Here is a 13,696-nt window from a genome sequence, read left to right as displayed (position 1 = left end):
ATCAAATTAAATTCTATTGTTTTATTTTTTAATTAATTAAAATTCATTCTACGTTTTTGTTAATTTTTTAAAAAAAATAATGTATTTATTAAATTGAAAACCATGAAAATTATACAAAAAAAATATTTTTTATAATCTTGAAAACAAATAAAAAAAATTAAAAAAATAAACAACTTACCCAAATATTAATAAAAAAAAATATTTTTTTTTTAGATTTTTCAAATTCTGCGAACAATTTCCCGAGTCAAACTCCACGAAAAACAGAAAAGTCTATTAATGAAGGCCCATCACGAACACTTCTTCAACTTTTCATTGAACCACCAATCAATATTCAATGTTTTGACAACTGTCATCATTTGTGTCATCAGTGCCCATCAAATTAGTGAATTTATCGAGAAATAATTAATAGAGCAAATTTCAGCCAAATCCAATCAAAAATGTATCGACTTTCGTTCCTCACAGTTCGTCTCTTTGGATTTTTCCCGTTCACCCGAAATCGCGGCAAATACGAAATTTCGCAAAAATGGCTTTACTGGTCCTACATTTTCTGTGGCATCGTGATGGTAACGGCAGTTTGGCGCGTCAAATATTACATTTTCATGTCGGCTGCTCCAACGTTCAAGAGTTTCATCTACGATTTGTTACTCACGTATCAGCCATTGTTGAATTTGTGTTACAGTTTGTACATTTTGTATCCAATTTATCGGCGGAATAATCTGAAAAAGTTGCAAAAGTGTCTCAATATTTTGGAGAGTATTCCTCGTAAATCAATCAGTTTCTTGGAAAAGTTTATTTATTTCTACACGATCGTTAATCTCGTGACCTTGACGTTGTCTGTGGAGGTCACTCACAACCTTTTCTACAAAATCGATGAGACCTTTGAAGGACATTTCGATTACGTTACCACGCTGTTCATGTCGTTTGTCCAGAGTTTTAGTCTCATGTACAACTGCATCATCTACAACGCGCTCCTAAGTCGTCTCAAAATCATCACGCGCAATTTGGAGGACATTTTGGGCGGGAAACGTGGCGATTTGACGCTCGTCGTTGAAAGTTATCTGAAATGCACGTCACTCATCAACACATTTCACGGCTTGAATTTCCTCACGTTGCGGAATATTTGGCTGCATACCGTTTACGACTTGCTTTGCGGATATCAAGGCGGCGAAATGTACTTGAAACGCTTCCTCCGTGGTGAGAGGACGGAAAATTTGGCAATTGCTGATGTCGCAACTTTTTTCTGGGAAGTCCACAATGTCCCGCTGTCGTTTTTGTTGTTCAACTTGGGAAATCGCTTAAGGAATCAAATTTGCAAGACGCTTAATACCTTTTCGAGAGTGAACGATTATCATCGAAATCCGAGTGTTACATCGCTCCTCATTAAGGCACAACACGAACTAACGAGCAACACAATTCTCAGTCACACTTCAATCACGGAAGTGGTGAGTGCATTGGCGGCATATCTGTCGACAGCAGAACAAATTAGCGAGTACATGGGAGAATGAAGAAAAAGGGGAAAAAAGATTTTTATCTCTTATTTTTCTCTTGTTTAAAGATAAATAGCGAGATACAGAACAAAAGAAAAATTGTGCAATAAATTATTTTGCAACTTTAGTTAATAATAAACTCAAATTTTCGCTTGTAGAATGAAATGAAGTGGAAAAAGCAACAATTTACGCTTAATTAGTGAATTCTTATTCAATTCAAGTTTTTTTTTTCAGAACGAAAAGAGATAAATAATAGCTTATTGTGAATTGAGAACTAATTTTCGCTAATTAGGACACTTAAAATTTTCAATCTGAGTAAAACTTGATTTTTTTGCACAATAAAAAAATTTTATAATTTTTTTGATGAATTTTTGACTTAAAATGAATAAATAATTCAAACCAAAAAATCTTTAAATTCTTAAAAAAAAAATTTTTTTTAAATAAATCTAAATTATTATTTTTTAACGCTTTTTACAAAAATCAAATAAATTAGAGACACAGTTTTTGACATAGTTTTTGACACAGTTTTTGCTCTTGATTTAGTTTTCAAAACAAAACTATGTCAAAGAAAAAATTTTTTTTCAGTTTCAATTTTTCGGCAGTTTTGAGTTATAAAATGATTCCTCTGACAAATTTTTATCCATTTGGAGCAAGATTTGACAAAATTTGCTTTGACACAGTTTTTGACACAGTTTTTGACATAGTTTTGCTCTTGATTTAGTTTTTAAAACAAAACTATGTCAAAGGAAAAAAAATTTTTCAGTTTCAATTTTTTGGCAGTTTTGAGTTATAAAATGATTAAAAATGATAAATTAGAGCCCTCTGACAAATTTTTATCCATTTGGAGCAAGATTTGACAAAAATGGCTTTGACACAGTTTTTGACATAGTTTTGCTCTTGATTTAGTTTTTAAAACAAAACTATGTCAAAGGAAAAAAAATTTTTCAGTTTCAATTTTTTGGCAGTTTTGAGTTATAAAATGATTGAAAATGATAAATTAGAGCCCTCTGACAAATTTTTATCCATTTGGAGCAAGATTTGACAAAAATTGCAGTTTTTGACACAGTTTTTGACATAGTTTTTTTGCTCTTGATTTAGTTTTTAAAACAAAACTATGTAAAAGGAAAAAAAATTTTTCAGTTTCAATTTTTTGGCAGTTTTGAGTCAAAGGTTTTTAAAACAAAAAAAATTTTTCAGTTTCAATTTTTTGGCAGTTTTGAGTTATAAAATGATTAAAAATGATAAATTAGAGCCCTCTGACAAATTTTTATCCATTTGGAGCAAGATTTGACAAAAATGGCTTTGACACAGTTTTTGACACAGTTTTTGACATAGTTTTGCTCTTGATTTAGTTTTTAAAACAAAACTATGTCAAAGGAAAAAAAATTTTTCAGTTTCAATTTTTTGGCAGTTTTGAGTTATAAAATGATTAAAAATGATAAATTAGAGCCCTCTGACAAATTTTTATCCATTTGGAGCAGGATTTGACAAAAATGGCTTTGACACAGTTTTTGACATAGTTTTTGACACAGTTTTTGCTCTTGATTTAGTTTTCAAAACAAAACTATGTCAAAGAAAATTTTTTTTTTCAGTTTCAATTTTGTAGCAGTTTTGAGTTGTAAAATGATTAAAAATGATAAATTAGAGCCCTCTGACAAATTTTTTTTCCATTTGGAGCAAGATTTGACAAAAATGGGCTTTGACACAGTTTTGAAAAAAAAACTAAATCAAGCATTGCTCTTTAAAAATAAAAAAAATATTCAACATCGAAAAAATTTTAACTAAACCTTTTTAGTAATTTAAACTATTTTATTAAGAAAAATCTTTAAGTATAAAAAAATAAATTTTAAAAATGAGTTTCTTTAAATTTAAAATTGAGATTAAAAATTTGTCAAAATAATGAAATGTCAATTCAAAAAAAAAACCGTTAAAATTTTTTTTCACTCTGAAACTTCATAAATTCCTGCAAATTGTTCCAAAATGAAGCAATAAGAGGCCAGTGTGCAGAAAATATTGAACATTGTTTGATGATTATATACTGGATGTTCCATTTCTCGTTTCTCCAAGACCCAACTGATGCTAATAAATTTCGCCGATGCTCGATCTTCGATTTTTTTGCTCACCATTTCTCTTAAATCTTTACTCTAAAATTATTTTCATTAAAAAATACCATTTTTTTCAAAATTTAAATTTTTTCTCACCTTTGACTCCAAAATATCACTCAAATGCATGATATAAAAAAATCCTGGCAAAGTAGATCCAACCCACAAAAGTGTAAATAATGCATTTGAAAACGAATTGTACGATTTTCTCACAAAATCATACATTCCGCGACATGTCAACAGAGCATAAACCAGACTTAAGAACTCCAAATACAACAAATTCGGGTAATAAACGTCCTTGATTTTTTTCGTGACATTCCGAAGGTCATTTATTTGAAAAAGAATTTCGAGACTCGTTTCTGTATCGTTTGATTTTACGGAAATTCGTCTCAAATAAATGTACGAAGCATGAATAAACTCAAAAAATGCACAAAATTGGAAAATTTGAACTTGATTAATAACCGACAACAGATAAGATAAAGAAAAATCGAAAGTTTTCATAAATTTTTGATGCGATCCCCAATGAATGTCAAAAATGAAATAGAAACTGACGTTTACAAAAAGAGCCACAAGGTAAGTAAAATTTATGAAAATTAATATTTTTTCAATTTTTACAATGTCTGAACTTTTTGCTTGAATTTTCGTTAAAAGTCGTGCAATTTTTAAAACTTTTTTCAGGAATTTTCTTCTGAAAAGTTGTCCGTAAATGATAAAACATTGAACAAAAGTGATCATTGGTTCACACAAAAGCAAAGCTTCGTAGATGTATTGTCCACTATCTCCATGAATAGGCACTCCAATGAAGTAAATTCCTCGAAAAAGTGACAAAATTACAACAAAAATGCCAAAAAAGTAAGAGTATGTAAGCCAAAAAGGGCACAAAACTGGATGGTTTTGTCGAAATTTATGCGGTAAAACACCAAAAAGTCGTAAAATTTTAAAGGAAACGAACATTTTTCGAAGAATTTTCGTTGTGAACTGTATTTGTGACATATTTTTGGAGGTAAATGCATCAAAAATGGGCCATCAGCTCAATGACATGTTAATATTATTAATTGTTTGGGCAATTAAGATGTTGAGATAAAAGTTATTTTTCATTAAAAGGTACTGAAATTGGATGAAAATGAAATAAACGGAAGTTATTGATGATGTAAGTTGCGATGAGGTAACATTAACAGGTCCGAGTCATGATGTAAGTAACCTAATTTTTTAAATTAACAACTTTTAGAATGAATTTTGGAGGTTTTTCACGTCAAACAAGGTTCGTTATTTTAAAAATTTATAGATATTAATTTTTTTTTTTAATTTTTTAACAAATTTTCTCTTTTTGTTAAAAAAAAATAAAATTCAACAAAAAACGTTTAAAAATTAGAAGAGAAATGTTCATATTCTCAACCAATTTTTTCATAAAAATATTGTTTGAGAAGACAAATTCTCGGAAAATTCTCTAAAACTAATTTAAAAATCGAATTTTAGGAATCGCATCCAATCAACTTGCCTCAAAAGATACAAGAACAACAATTTTATTGGATATCTGGTAACTTTTTTTCATGTCAAAAACTTTTTTCGTCGTATCAATCATTTTCTTTGTCCTTTTTCGAACCATTGGACGTGGCTAAACACAAAAGATGTACAAAAAAATTAACATTGACTTCCATTTCAGCAAAATTGTCAAGGCACAAATTGATATTTCCATAAAAAATGACAAAAAATTACAATTTTTCTAAAAATACAAGGTGAAAAAACAAAAATTGTCCCTATTGTTGAGGGAATTCCCTCCTAATTTGATAAAACAACAATTTTTTATTAAATAATTAGATGAGTTAATGAGCCACAATTTCCGTAAACTGCTCGAGGATAACGCCATAAGCCATTAAGGTGCTAAAAATACCAAATATCGACCGATGATTCAATATGGAAGGCGTCAAATCCTGATGCATCAACGATAAATTGACGTTTTTGAGTTTTTCTGCGTTGCAATTTGTACGTACGATGTTTTTATTTAAAGAAACTCGAAGGTAAGAGCTCTAAAACAAAATTTTTCTTTTAGAAACTTAAAAATTTTTATTAAAAAAAACTTACTTTTTGATGATTTAAGTCACACAAATGTATGAGGAAAAATTGCATCGGAAAATCAACACAAGTCCACACAAGAACAACCAACGCCACAATTTTCGATGAGTAAAATTCGTGAAAAAAATCATAAATTCCACGAAATGCAAGCAACAGATAGATTCGCAGGCAGATTTCTTGACAACAGAGGTTCACATAGTACGTTGCTTCGATTTTTTTGATGATGGCACGAAGATTTCTAATTTCAATGAGTAATTTTAATGGATCCAAATGACCTTGTAACAGTTCCATACGATGATATTCGCTCAAAATTACTTCGTGATACACGGATAATTGCAAAACTTGAATGGAAAAGGGAAGAACGGTTATGTATCCGATCAACAAATCCACCGTATTGAAGAATGTTGCGTCTTTTAGATGAAAATAATGCACGATTCCGCATCCAAGAAAGAAGATGCTGTTCAAAAAAGTCCAAAAAATTGATTTTTGTCCGATTTTACGGAAATTTTTTTGTCCACGTTTGACTTCGAACAGTAATTTCATACATCCAATGGCATCTTTTGTGCATTTCCATCGGAATATCGTGTAATAAGTGAAGAAAATGAACAAAAAGAAGATCAACGGCTCCCATCGCAGCAACACCATATAAATTAAAGAACGATTTTCAGCGTCATTTTCGACACTTTGGAGATACAGGAGCATGATGCCGCGATATAATGTCGAAACAGAAGCAATTAACGCGATAAAGTACGAATAAAGGTGCCATTTATTGCAAAGTTTTGGGCTCCCATGTACTATTTTGAACGGTAATAAGCCGAAAAGGCGGGAAATTTCAAAGACGTCAAACATTATCGGGCAAAAAATGTCAACTAAAGTGAAAGTTACCTTTTGAAATTAACGAAATATGACTTTTTTAGTCAATTAAACCAGTTAATATTCGGGAAATGTGGTAATTATTCGATAATTCACTCTTCAAATTGCTGAATGACAAAAAAGTAAGACAACACGATGCCCATAATTTCATAAACGTTTCGATATCCCAATATGGAGCCTTGTAACAGCTGATGGTATTCCAATGTATTTGACAATTTCGGACTTTCCACGTATTTTCTTCCTAACTGCACTCGAATTGACTCATTTTTTGATTCAAATTTCTCATGTAGGTGAATACAGTAGAACATTATCGGAAAATCAAACAATTCCCAAACAAAGGTGAAGAAAGCCACAAACAAATCTTCGTAAATTCCAAAACAGAGGTCATAAAGAGCTTTCATTCCGAGTACAGCGTAAAACCAAAGATTCATTTGATGACCCATGACACTCGGATAATACAGATTTTCGATTTTACGTTGAGCTTTTGTCACTTTGAACGATAGATCGATGAGAAGGTTGTCCATGACGACATTTTGCGCCGCAATTAAGCACTCGTAATAAACACAAAAATGCAAAATTTGAATCATAATGGGCATAAATAAAAGATATCCGGTTACAGCATCCACAATATTGCCTGGCGTTGGATCCAAAGGTACGCAGTAGAGCAAGGGCATGACCAAGACAATGCACGATGCATGAGAGAACCGAGTTACTTGCTTTGAAATCTTGTTACAAGCTCTACGACCGCCATTTAAGGTAAAAATTTCATCCAATATTTTGACAACTTTTTCCGCTTTTGCAAAAACTGGCAAATAAGTTGCGCAACTGATGACGAAAAAGACGCACGGATCCAATTCCTTGAGAATCTGATAGACACTCGTTCGACTTTCGTTTTCTTGAATCTCGTAAGATTCACTGAAAAATGAACCTCGTATTAAGGGTCGATAGAGATTCATAAGACACAACAATGGTCCAACAATGTAAGAGTAAATTTGCCATTTCCGACAAAGTACGGGCCTGTTGTTCACAATTTTAAATGGTAAAAATCCAAAAAGCCGTAGAAATTGGAAAACGTCCATTTTTGGAGCAGGTTGATACTTAACTGAGGTAAAATTGATTGATTAACGAGCTAATTAACGAGCTTTTTTGTATTTTCAGCAAAAAAAAATTAAGAGCGGGAGAAAAAATGAGTGTCAATTAAACAATTAAAAGGGAAGGAACAAATCTGAGGAAAAAAATCTTTTTGATTATTTGCGAAAAATTGACCAAATTCATGATTTTTTTATACAAAAAGTCGAAAAATGCAATTAATTTTTAGAATTTTTTAAAAAATCTACTAAAAAAATTAACTATTTGAGGTGAAAATCAAAATTGCGTCTTAAAAATAAAGAAAGGTGACCTTTTTGCTCAATTAAATCAGTTAATATTCGGAAAATTTGATAATTACTGGTGAATTATTACTCTTCAAATTGCTGAAGGACAAAAAAGTAAGACAAAACTGTGCCCATAATTTCATACAGCAATCGATATCCCAATATGGAGCCATCCAACAACTGATGATACTTCAATGCGTTTGCCAATTTCGGGTTTTTCTCATATCTTCTGGCTAACTGCACTCGTATCGACTCACTTTTCGATTGAAATGTCTCACTCAGATGAATTAAATAGATCATCAAAGGAAAATCGAACAATTCCCAAAGAAATGTGACAACAGCTACAATCAAATCGTCGTAAATTCCAAAACAAATGTCGTAAAGGGCTTTCATTCCGATTACAGCATAGAACCAAATATTGATCTGAAAACAGATGACATTCGGATAGTACAGATTTTCGACTTTACGTTCAACTTTTGTCACTTTAAACGATGGATCGATGCGCAATTTCTTCTCCAAGGCATTCTGTGCCGCAATTAAGCACTCGTAATAAACACAAAAATGCAAAATGTGAACCATAATGGGCAAAAATACAAGACAAGCAGTTATAGCATCAACTATATTACCCGGCGTTGGATCCAAAGGCACGTAGTAGAGCAAAGGCGAGATCATGACAATGCACGATGCATGAGAGAACCAAGTTACTTGCTTAGAAATCTTGTTACAAGCTTTCGACCACCATTTAAGGCGAAAATTCCATCCAATGTTTTGACAACTTTTTCAGCTTTTGTAAAAACTGGCAAATAAGCGATGCAACTGATGACAAAAAAGACGTACGGATCCAATTCCACGAGAATTTGATAGACGTTGCTTCGTGTTTGCCCTTCTTGAATCTCGTAAGATTCACTGAATATTAAATCTCGTATTAAGGGTCGATACAAATTCATGAGACACAACAAAGGTCCAACAAGACAAGAGTAAATTTGCCATTTTCGACAAAGTACGGGCCTGTTGTTCACAATTTTAAATGGTAAAAATCCAAAAAGACGTAAAAATTGAAAGACGTCCATTTTTGGAGCAAGTTGATACTGAAATGAGGTCAAATCGAAGCACAAAAATTAATTTTTGAACCGAATCATTCAACTACTTAATGAGCCTTTTGTATTTTGAGCAAAAAAATAAGAGCTGGAGAAAAAATATATGTGTCAACAAAGCAATTAATGGGTTGGAACAAATCTGAGGGAAAAAATATATTCGATTATTTGCCAAAATCTGACCAAATTCGTGATTTTTTTCAAGGTAAAAGTTCAATAATTTTGATAATTCAAAAGATTTTTTAATAATTTTGGTCAAAAAATCAATTAATTTAAAGTAAAAACCAAAATTGCGTCTTAATATCAACGAAAGTGACCTTTTTGCTCAATTAAATAGGTTAACATTCGAGAAAAATTGAAATAATTGGTCTTTTTATTAATCTTCAAATTGTTGCAGGACAAAAAAGTAAGACAAAACTGTGCCCATAATTTCATACAGCAATCGATATCCCAATATGGAGCCTTCCAACAAGTGATGATACTTCAAAGCGTTTGACAATTTCGGGCTTTTCTCGTATTTTCTGGCCAACTGTATCCGAATTGACTCACTTTTCGATTGAAAACTTTCATTTAGATGAATTAAGTAGAGTATTACCGGAAAATCGTACCATTGCCAAACAAGCATGACGACCGATATGACAAGATCTTCGTAAATTCCAAAACAAATGTCATAAAGGGCTTTCATTCCAATCACGGCATAGAACCAAATATTCAACTGAAGGCATATGACACTCGGATAGTAGAGATTTTCGAATTTACGTTGAGCTTTTGTCACCTTGAACAACGGATTGATGCACAATTTCTTCTCCACGCCATTCTGTGCCGCCGTCAAGCACTCGTAATAAACACAAAAATGCAGGAAATGAAGCGAAAGCGGCAAAAACTCAAGATGTCCCGTTATGGCATCGACAATATTTCCAGGCGATAGAAAAACTATCACAAAATGAATTGTAGGTATCGTCAAGGCGATCATCGATGCGTGCGAATAATAAATTATTATTCTTGCAATCTTGTTAGAAGCTTTTCGACCGCCATTTAAAATTAAAATGTCATCCAGCACTTTGACAACTTTTGCCGGCTTTGCAAAAACTGGGAAATAAGCGACGCAAGTCATGATGAAAAAGATCGGTGCATCCAGTTCCACGAGAATTTGATAGACGCTCGTTCGATTTTCCTTTTCTTGCAGCTCCGAACTGTCAGCAAATAGATATTCTCGCACGACGGGTCGATACAAGTTCACGAGACACAACATGGGACCAACGATCCACGAGTAAATTTGCCATTTTCGACAAAGCACGGCCCGTTTGTTCACCATTTTGAATGGTAAGAATCCTGCAAGACGCAAAACTTGAAAAACGTCCATTTTTGGAGAAATATTTTTTAAGACTGAAATCAAATGGAACATGAAAATTGATTTGTAGTTAAATTATTTATCAATTATGTCAGATAATTAATGATTTTTTTTTCTGTTAAGCAAATAAGAAGTGAAAAGAAAAAATGTGCTTGCCACCTAATTAATTATTTAAAAGAATTTAAGGTAAAATACGATCGATTTATTAGAGAGATTTGTCATTTTATTTTTTTTTTATTTATTAAAAAGAGAGATTTTCAAAATTTTTAATTTTATTTCATTTTTTTTATAGCTAATAAATACTTTAAAAATGAATATAAAATTATTTTTTTTTTATTTTCATGATTTTTTAATAAAAATTAAAAATAAAATTATAAAAATTAAAATTTCTTTAATTTAATTTCAAATTTAAAATTAAAAATTTAACTATAATTTTATTTTTAAATTTGATTTGATTGAAACTGATTTTAAATTAAAATTTAATTTAATTATATGAAAAAATTAATTTTATAATAATTTAAATTAAATTGTTTTTTTTTAATTTTAAAATTCAAAATAATCATTAAAATTTATGTTTTTTTAATAAAAATTAAAAATAAAATTATAAAAATTAAAAATTAAATTAATTTTGTTTAAAAATTGTCTTAAACTTTACCAAAAGTTGTAAAATTTCAAATTTAACTTCTAATCTCTCATAAAAAATTGCTTATAAATATAATAAAAAATATTTTTTCATTTCTTAATAATTTAATTTCTAAACATATTTTTTTTAATTATTTTTTTAAATTAATATTATTAAATCTTAAATTATCATTTAAGTTTTTAAATAAATAGATAAATAATATATTCACATTTTCCTTAATTTATCTGTTTAAATAACCCAATGCAGTTTAAAATTAAAAAAAATCATCCCAAAAACGAAAAAAAGCTTTCAGAATCTTCAAATTGTTGAAGCACAAAAAAATATGAAGCAACAGTGCCAAAAACTCGAAAAATTGTTTGACATCCCAACATTGAGCCTTGTTCCAAAAACTGATGATACTCCAATGCATTCGTCAATCTCGGACATTTTTCATATTTTCTCACCAATTTCACTCTTGTTAACTCAATTTTCATTTGAAATTTCTCATTTAGATATACCAAGTAAAACATTATCGGAAAATCAAACAAGGCCCAAATGACACCTTCGATTGCCATGTACAACGACACGTACATTTCCTGCGAAAGATCATAAATTCCTTTCAATCCAAGGACTGTGTAAAGTATCAAGTTCAACTTGAGACTCATGAGGTTCGAATAATACAAATTTTCGACTTTTCGTTGGGCTTTTGTTACATTAAACGATGCTTCGATGACGATTTTTGATGAAAATTTCTTCATATCGTTAATAATTTTGGTCTGTGCCGCAATCAAACACTCGTAATAAACACAAAAATGCAAAAATTGAAACATAATTGGCAAAAATGCAAGCCAACCGGTGACAATATCGATAATATTTCCCGCCGATGGGTCTGTCAAAGCCACATAATAAGTCGTTGGTAGTATCACGATGATGTACGATGCGTATGAGAAGCGAGTTATTCCTTTAGCAGTCATGTCACAAGCCTCTTGACCACCATTTAAGGTAAAAATCACATCCAACACTTTGACAACTTTTTCCGGTTTGACAAAAACTTGATAATAAGCGATGCAACTTATGATGCAAAAGATGATCGGATCCAATTCCACGAGAATTTCATACACAGTGCTTCGCTTTTCCATTTCTTGCAGCTCAAAGGTCTCCGTAAACATCAATTTTCGTAAAAGAGGTCGATACAAGTTCATAAAACAGAAAAAAACAGCGATTGTTAATGAATAAATTCGCCATTTCCAACAAAGAACGGGCTTGTTTCCCACAATTTTGAATGGAATAAACCCAAAAAGGCGTAAAATTTGAAAAACGTCCATTTTGGGAGCAATTTTTTATACAACTGAAGTCAAAATGAACGTCAAAATTTGATCTCTAACCCACAGGTACATCAATTACATCGGCTAATTAATGAAAGTTTATGAAAAGTTCCATTCTTTCATATTTTTGTTTTGTCATGAAGCAACCAGCAACACATTTCTCATTTAATTAAGCACGTATGGATGTAAATTTATTGCGTTTTTATGCAAATGGAAGCAAAATTGTCAGTCTTTTTCATTTTGAAGAGGAAAAAAAATGTGTGTCATCAAAGTAGTTAATAGAGTTGGAAACATCTGAGAATGAAATATGTGTGTTAATTCATTTCTTTTTGCGAAAAGTGAGAAAATGTAAAACGCAAAAGGACGAGAATGCAACAAGATACTTTCTGAAAAATTATTTTTAATTGTTCTTTTTTTGTCATTACAGAGATTGTCGCTACTTGCTCGTTTCGGAGTAATGAGAAAAGTTAGTTGATGCACTTTATTACGTTTAATGAGTGTCATAATTTTTGATGGAAGAACTTGGAAAATGTAATGAGTGTAAGTAATTTTTAGCATCTGAGATTTTTTTTTCAAAGATTTCTCACAAAAAAAAATTTTTTTAGGCGAGCTGAAGACGAAATTTAATGAAAAACTGAATTTTTGAGACAAAGTCGGTTCAAAAAATTTACCGTTAATTTTTTTTCTTCAAAATTTATTTTAGTTCGGACACAAAATCATCAAAAGACACAAAAAAGCTGTTAAAAATTAATCTTTATCTTCAATTCCTGTACTAAATTGGATTAAAATGACGATGTATGATGCTACCGTAACAACTAATTTGAGCAACGTTTTGTGATTTATGACAAATTCCATGTGATCTTGGTGAGTTAACTCCAATAAGACTTCATTGGGGAAACGTTTTCCATTTGATCCTTTGTTGTAAGAGCAATTTATCATTCCTCGAATGTCTTCCATCTACAATTTTTTTTTTAATATTTTATATTTAACATAAATTAATTAAAATTTAATACTTTTTCATAAAAAAAATTTAACATAAATTTTTTTTTTTATAATATTTTTTAACAAAAAATTATTTTTTGAATATTTTTTTATACTTTTTTTTTAATTTAAAAAATTAAAATTTCTATTTTCAACCAAAAATTTTTAAAATTTTCAAATAAAAAATATTTTTATAAATTTTTTTTATCAAAAAATTAAAATTTTTACCTTATTTTCGATAATTTCTCCGACAAAAATCAACCACAACAGAAAAGGAATATTACACAAATACCAAATGCTCGTCAAAAAATCCTCAAAAGTCGTATTGTGATCCGATTCGTCATCAAATGAAACTGTCAGCACATCAATAAATCCCTTCACGGCAGCAACGACATCAAAATACGCATAAACCGTC

The sequence above is a fragment of the Culicoides brevitarsis genome, chromosome 1 (genome assembly GCF_036172545.1).
Source record: "Culicoides brevitarsis isolate CSIRO-B50_1 chromosome 1, AGI_CSIRO_Cbre_v1, whole genome shotgun sequence".
Classification (NCBI taxonomy): Eukaryota; Metazoa; Arthropoda; class Insecta; order Diptera; family Ceratopogonidae; genus Culicoides; species Culicoides brevitarsis.
Note: the sequence above shows the minus strand (reverse complement) of the source record.